General features: G+C 43.6%; 1 long non-coding RNA gene across 1 annotated transcript in view; it reads right to left on the reverse strand.

Annotated features, from left to right (window-relative positions):
• Positions 1-977: 977 nt before the first annotated feature.
• LOC109296564 overlaps positions 978-6822 on the reverse strand; it is a 50482-nt gene continuing 44637 nt past the window's right edge. The window contains exon 3 of the long non-coding RNA XR_002096986.1: positions 978-2890. This is a non-coding gene — a long non-coding RNA (uncharacterized LOC109296564). The remainder of the gene's footprint in view (positions 2891-6822) is intronic.

Raw genomic sequence — 6822 nt, forward strand, 5'->3', positions numbered from 1 at the left:
GTGGCGGGGGTTTAGGGGAGAGTTGAACAGTGGATCTCAGGCACAGGCTGGAATCCTGGCAAAGCATCCTTGCCAAGGCATAAGCTGCTAACAGCACTGCACACTCAAAATCACCTTCATTTTATTCCTTTCATGCAACCAGAAGCAACCAACTCCATCTAGTGAGGGAAATGGGCCGTTGTTCTCTTCCCCATGTGGCCTGCTTACGTTATTCCATTAGAATCAAAGGGTTATAATGGGTAGTAGGATGGGCAATAAACTCCAGGCACAGGGACAATGATGGTAAGGTGTGGCCATGCCATGTCTTTCTTGAAGCTCTCCTCAATTCTGGGGTAAGGTAATATGAGAGGTGGAATGGGCAAGGGGCACTCCAGACAGTCCAGGTCAGGGGGAGCAACCTAAAGTCACTATAGGTGACTAGTACCACAATGCTGCACCTCCTAAGAGACTAAATGAACTTGGGCCAGAGCCCTTGAAATAAATGATTCCTGAAAACATGCTTCCATCTCACGGGTATCTTTAGAAAGCTGGGACTGGGGGGAAGAGTGGAAGTGGGGTTCTATAGGGTGACACTATTGCAAATTATGATAATTTGGTAAGAGAACAGGTCTACAGCTGGAAACATGACTAGAGCACAAGAGTGCTCTGCTTCTCCTTGCCTCCTTTATTTCATCCTCTGATCACTGCAATCTGGCATAAATCAGCAAGATTCAGGCTGCTCTAATACAGCTGACACTGACTCAGCATGCAACATGAGAAAATACCCAATGAGTTTTCAGGCCCTCTCCTGACATGGACCCTGTTGCAGTATGGTAGCAATGCAGGACATGGTCCCTCAGAGGGAATTTTTTTCCTCTACAAATAACCATGAACTTTACTGAGAAAGCAGCACATCAGTATCCGTTACAGAGCAAGTGTTTCATAGAAGTATCATTAGCTTCTGGAACCCACCCAGTTTTGGGAGATAAAAACATACATAATGTTTTAAAAATATGGTTTTATTCATATGGCCAGCCCGTTAACAGTGGATTAACTGGCAAGAGTAATCACAGATATCTAGCAACTGAGCTAATCAGCTTCTCACTTATGTGAGGCTAGATTTGATCAGCATGGAACCATATGCAGAAGGATGCAGCATGTTACTGAACAAGCTTGGTCAGCTCCCTCCTCCTCAGTGTAGCCTTCCACCCGTGATGCAAGGACACCCAGCAAGGATCCTGCACAGTGTAATTACTGAATTTCAGAATCAAGATCTGAGAAGCTAGTTAAATGCCTCCCTTTCCCCAAATCAATTCATTTTAAAATACTGGATTTTAAAGGAGAAGAGAAAAACAGCTGGACTCTTGTCAGAAATACTGGGACTCAGCTGGTGTAAACTGGTGTAGTTTCAATGGTCTGAAATACTAGCAAGAGGATGTGGGCCTCCACAATCCTTTAACACCCCTATTTCCTTGCAAACCCATCTAACAGCAAGACATCAGCTCTGAGGACCTAAAGCAAGAGAGGCTTCCTGGGTATTTTTGTCTCCACTGTCCCAAATCTCTCTGGGCCTAATCCTATGAGATGCTGAGCGCCAGCAAATTCTACTGAAGGCAGAGGGATCAGGGAGTACAATGCAGTTCAAAGGACTGCACCTGTAAGTCAACAGCCTCTAGGAGGTAGCATCCAGGCTACCAAGGGCAGGGAGCTGCATCTTAAAGGGGATCTCTCCTCCATCACTGTTCACAAACTGCCAGAAACAAATGACTGCCAATCAGTTTAAAAAGTCTCCCATGTAAACTTATGGGGTAGGATTTATAAAGGGAGGCAATGTGAGTTAAGTATCCAACACCCATTCAGGTTCAGTAGGAGTTTAACACCTAACTCCTTTAGGCTTCTCTCACCCACTTCTACCCATCTCCAAGGGCATGAAACATTCATTCCAGCTTTGGCCATTCACCTTTGGCTGCATGGCTACATACAGGTGCTTGCTATTGTCAAGCACAGTGCATTATGGGCCAGAGGATCATTTCCCATCCCTCCTCTGTTCCCTTCTATTTCAGTCTTCCTTCAGGTTTTACCCCCTTGTTTGCTCGGGCTTAGGAGGCCTTTCGTGAGCCTTGGGGCTTGAAAAGGTTTTTACACAACTGATCAATGAAAAGGGACTCTGAGCATTTCAAGACAACACATACGATCAGACTGCATTTTAGAAGTACTTGGACACTATACTTTCTGAATTAGAAGATGAGAACTGAACAGTGTTATTTCTTAGGCTCTCCACGGTCAATGAAAAGCACTATAATCTGCCTCCTTTGAGAGAAGCATCAGCAACATGTATGTGACAAACAATCACTGCACACAAAATAAGCAAGATACCTTACAGGAGGATGTGAAATGCCTCTATATTGCACACACCCCTTCGATATCACAGCTAATCATCACAGTTGTAAAACATTAATAGGACAGTTATAATTCACTGGGTTTGGTTAAACACCTACCGTTTATCTGACTTATGAAAATGTAGTTTATAAATGCACAGTGATCCAGGGCATGGAGGGATGGACAGACAGACAGACAGGCTGACCATGTAATTTTCTAGAGAGTAACTGTCATGTTGCCCTCCTCAGAGCTGACCTAAGCATTTGCCAGCCCTAGGCCCTTCAGCTGGAGGAGGACTTAAAATAGGCATCCTTATCCCAGTGCTGTGGAGGTGCACAGGTGTCTGTTTCAATGTCCCTAGGGAATTCCAGAGCACTTTGAATGAACAGCCTGTAAGATGGTCAACAGGCCTCAGTTTCCATGTTACCATCACTGGAATTGGCGTGGTGTTCTGGTTACTTTTCTGGGGGCATCAGACATGGCTTGTCCTTATATCTTACCCATTTGTAAAGGACTTTTCTGTTTCTGTTGCCTGGGGGGGTGGAAAGAAAATGTATTAAAGCAACATTGAAAAACAAAACAGCAAAATATCGCACAAACCAAGTGAGCCAGTTTCCATCACAAAATACTGCATCACAAAACCCCACCCCCTCTGCAATGAGAGACTGCACACAAAATCTACTGCACAGTTCTGACACCAAAGCCTTGCAGTAGCCAAGAGGTAACTCAACTGAGCGAGAAAAAAAGTGGTAGATGTTCTCAGTACCTAAGGAAGTGTGTTTTATTTGCATGAATTGAATACACAGCTGTGAGGTTTCAACTTGTGTGCTTTTTATCAAAATGTGGGGATACAGTGGTCCTGTGTACATCTACCCCTGCAACTCTGCAGTGAGAGGCAGTAGGATGCATCACTTATGTTCTTTTCCTGTACACCCACAGGAATTTCTTTGGGGCAAACAGCACCTTTCCTTTTATCTGCCACTACTTACCACACATCCTTTCTTATGAAAGATGAACTCTACCTGCTTTTTGGGGATACAAGCAGATAGGATGCATTTCAACAGTGACCAATAGGAGAGGGATTCTATTTCTCTGAACCACCCAGTGAGAGAGGAGAGTACCGATAGTCTGAGAGTTATCATCATCAGGGTAGTAAGACACATGCACAGTCACTGTCTTTTATATCTCATTTCTATAGCTTTTAAAATAAAGCCTCATTTTGGCTGCATGCATTCTTAGCCAAAATATAAACCAGTGGCTCTCAACCTTTTAAGAGTTAAGGCAACCTTCAGAAAATGCCAGCTCTTAAGTTTTCACTTGCATTTCTGACAATAGAGAATAATAGAACAACTTTTCTGTTAAAAAGAACCCAGAAAGGCCACAACAGGTCAAAATCTTTGTAACACTATATTTATGGGTCTATCTTGTGAATCATGTTTGCATTCTTAATGCATACCTACCTTGTGACACTCTTGAAACGATCTAAAGGCACCCCAAGGTGACACTGCACCCTGGCTGAGAAGCACTGATATAAACCCACTATTACCCCTAGGGATATTGATCACAGATAGGGAAGCTTTTGAAAATTGAAGACATCTTTTGGAAAATAACACTTGAAGCAAAGAAGTGTGAACAACTTTGGCCCTATTCCAATTGAAGATCCCTTCAAGAGCTTTCTTCACCCCCAGACTTTTCTGCTTTCAAATTCTGAGTCACCTTTACCTACCAGGTGAAAAAGGAGTCCATCTGCCTCTGTAATGGCAGTAAGGTTTTAAAAGATTTACAGTTACAAGTTACAAAAGAGACAGAGTAGAAAAGCTCAAAGTGAATATAACAGAATATTGTGATGCTTTATAATCTTTTGACTGCATCAAAGGAAGTCACAATCTGACTAGTCACAAATTTCACACACAGACAAACAGCAAACAGTGCTATTATTTTCATTCTGTAGGTAGGCTGTTCATCCCTTCATTTAGGATAACCTAGGATGCATCTAGAATATCATTTTGTCACTCACACGGGGATGGGGATGTGAGGTTTAGATGAGAGATTAAGTTCATAGAATTAAGACTCAGTTCTAGAAGATGGTGAACATCACAGCTCCAATCCAGTGAAGCCCTTATGCCGGTGGTTCTCAACATTTTTAGAGTCCAGACACCCTTCCATAAGCCTTCTCTGAATTGAGCAGCACCCCATTTATTTATTACAGTGCTTACTTCCTCACAAAGGGGCTGGGCAGTTGGGGAAAAGGAAGGAGCACTTGGGCAGGGATGAGTGTGTTCTTGCCTCTGTGCACAGGAGATGAGTAGTGGGGGTGGGGGAGCAACCAGGGAAGGACAACCTGAACCTGTGCTTATCTTCTCATGCCTCCTATCACCCTTCAAACGATTCCACAGGTTGAAAATTACTGCCTTACAACCATACTTTAACATATGAACAATCCCATTCACTTCTTCTTATAAGTTTAAAGTGCATGTTTTTACACATTTTCCAACAGATTGTTGCATTTTCATATTATTCATAGTATTTCATATTTTTCTACTAAATAGAAACCTTGGAAAGCAACCTGCACCAGCCTCCAAACCAGCATGCTCCTCAGACTGGCACTGCTCATCAGTGACCCATATGGAAAGGAAGAGCAACAATGGGGTATGAAGAGAATGTGTTAGTGAGTCCTCTCTGCCTAGAATAATGGCTCCAGTACTGGCAAACTTTACAGTGGAGAATGACAAAAAGCAGAAAATCTCAGAGGTCCCAAGGCTGGCAGACAGCCCTTCCTTTTAGATGTGGGGAATGATGAAAATCAGCAGCGATGTGTTTTTAATTACTGAAGCACAATTAAAAACACATATTTGCAGTTCAAAAAAGAATCTATAAAAATGTAACAACCTAATCAAGTGTGCCACTTACTGGACCATCCTCAGGCTGCTGAAAATATAAACTGTAAGCCATTTATCCCAGAAGACTGGTCACCCTTATCTTAAATTTACCAGATTAGCATGGGTATCTGACCTTGGGAGCTTGCCTCCTGGGAATAATATGAGGACATTTTTATAGAGTTCCTTTCACTGAGTTCTCTTTCCCAGAGGCCCAGTCCTACAGGTTTTTCTGTGGGAGAGGAAAATCTTCTCCAAGGTTCTCAGGGTCTAGACAAATGACATTTATACTAGTGTAATTTATGCCACTGTTGTACACTAATATAAATTACCCCACGATCCAGAGTGGACAGATGAGCAGTCATCTGGGAGTAGCTGCTCACAGTAGCCACTATTACAGCTCTTTGCCACTTGGTGGTGTGATAAAATGTTAGCTAAAGATAAAGATGATAACCTGTTGCATCAACCAAACAGCTACTCAGGGATGCCATTGGACAGATGATACCTACTGCTGGAATTTAGTTGAGTGTAGTTTTACTCCCATTTTTCTGAAGTTAAATATACACCAACTGTATGGCACAGTTAAGTAGAGTTTGCATTATCTGTCTGCTCCTTGTTCATACCTGCTGGTAAAGGCTGGTTACACAGGTGTAAATAAGCTTTCTGTCCAAGTCCACTAATAGGGAACTTTAATTGTAGGCTCATAAGTGACTTGTTTATCTCCAAACTAGTCACAAGAGAAACTACTGGCTGCAAGCAACTCCCTGGAGTTTGAAGATTCAAAGGACCCATGTCAAACATCATGAAAGATGACAGAAAACTCCAAGAGACACAATACGTGAACTGACTAGGAATAGGCCTGTGTGAGTAGGCAGCTATTCGATCTGGCTTCAGATCCAGCTGCTTCGGATGCCAGTGATCTGATCCGGAGCACTGGATTGGTTTCCTGCTTCAATCCAGCCAAAACGGCTACGAAACTTCAGAGCTGCCTCGGAGATCCACCTACAAAACCACAGACTAAGGAGAGGAAATAATCAATACAGACAATCAACTGCCCCAAGGCAGACACAGTTGCACAAGCACCCATGTCATGAGTTTTGCTTGTCTGCAGCTTGAGGTGCAGTTCCCCCCAAACCTCTGCACCTATCTCCTTGAAACCTGGCAGGTTTCATGGCCTCAGCCAGGGCACCACCCCTGCAGTTTTCAGCCCACTGTGCCTTAACACACATGGGGTCATCTATGTCATGAGTTTTGCCTGTCAGCAGCTTGAGGTACAGTACCCCCCAAACCCCTGTACCAATCTTCTTGAAACTTGGCAGGTTTTATGCTGTCAGCAGAAGCTACCATCCCTGCGTGTTTCATCCAAAATGGACAAAAAACAACAAAGTTATAGATATTTCATTGATCCCCCCATTATATCCTGTGGCCGGATCTTCGAGGTGGCTCCAAAGCTTCGGCTGGATCGAGGTGGAAACCCAGTCTGAAGCTCCAGATCAGATCGTGGCCATCCGAAGCGGCCAGATCTGAAGCCAGATCAGATCGCTGCTGACTCACACAGGCCTACCACACACACTCTTCTTTCCACCCC

The sequence above is a fragment of the Gavialis gangeticus genome, unplaced genomic scaffold, assembly GCF_001723915.1.
Source record: "Gavialis gangeticus isolate Ggan-Ray unplaced genomic scaffold, GavGan_comp1, whole genome shotgun sequence".
Lineage (NCBI taxonomy): Eukaryota > Metazoa > Chordata > Crocodylia > Gavialidae > Gavialis > Gavialis gangeticus.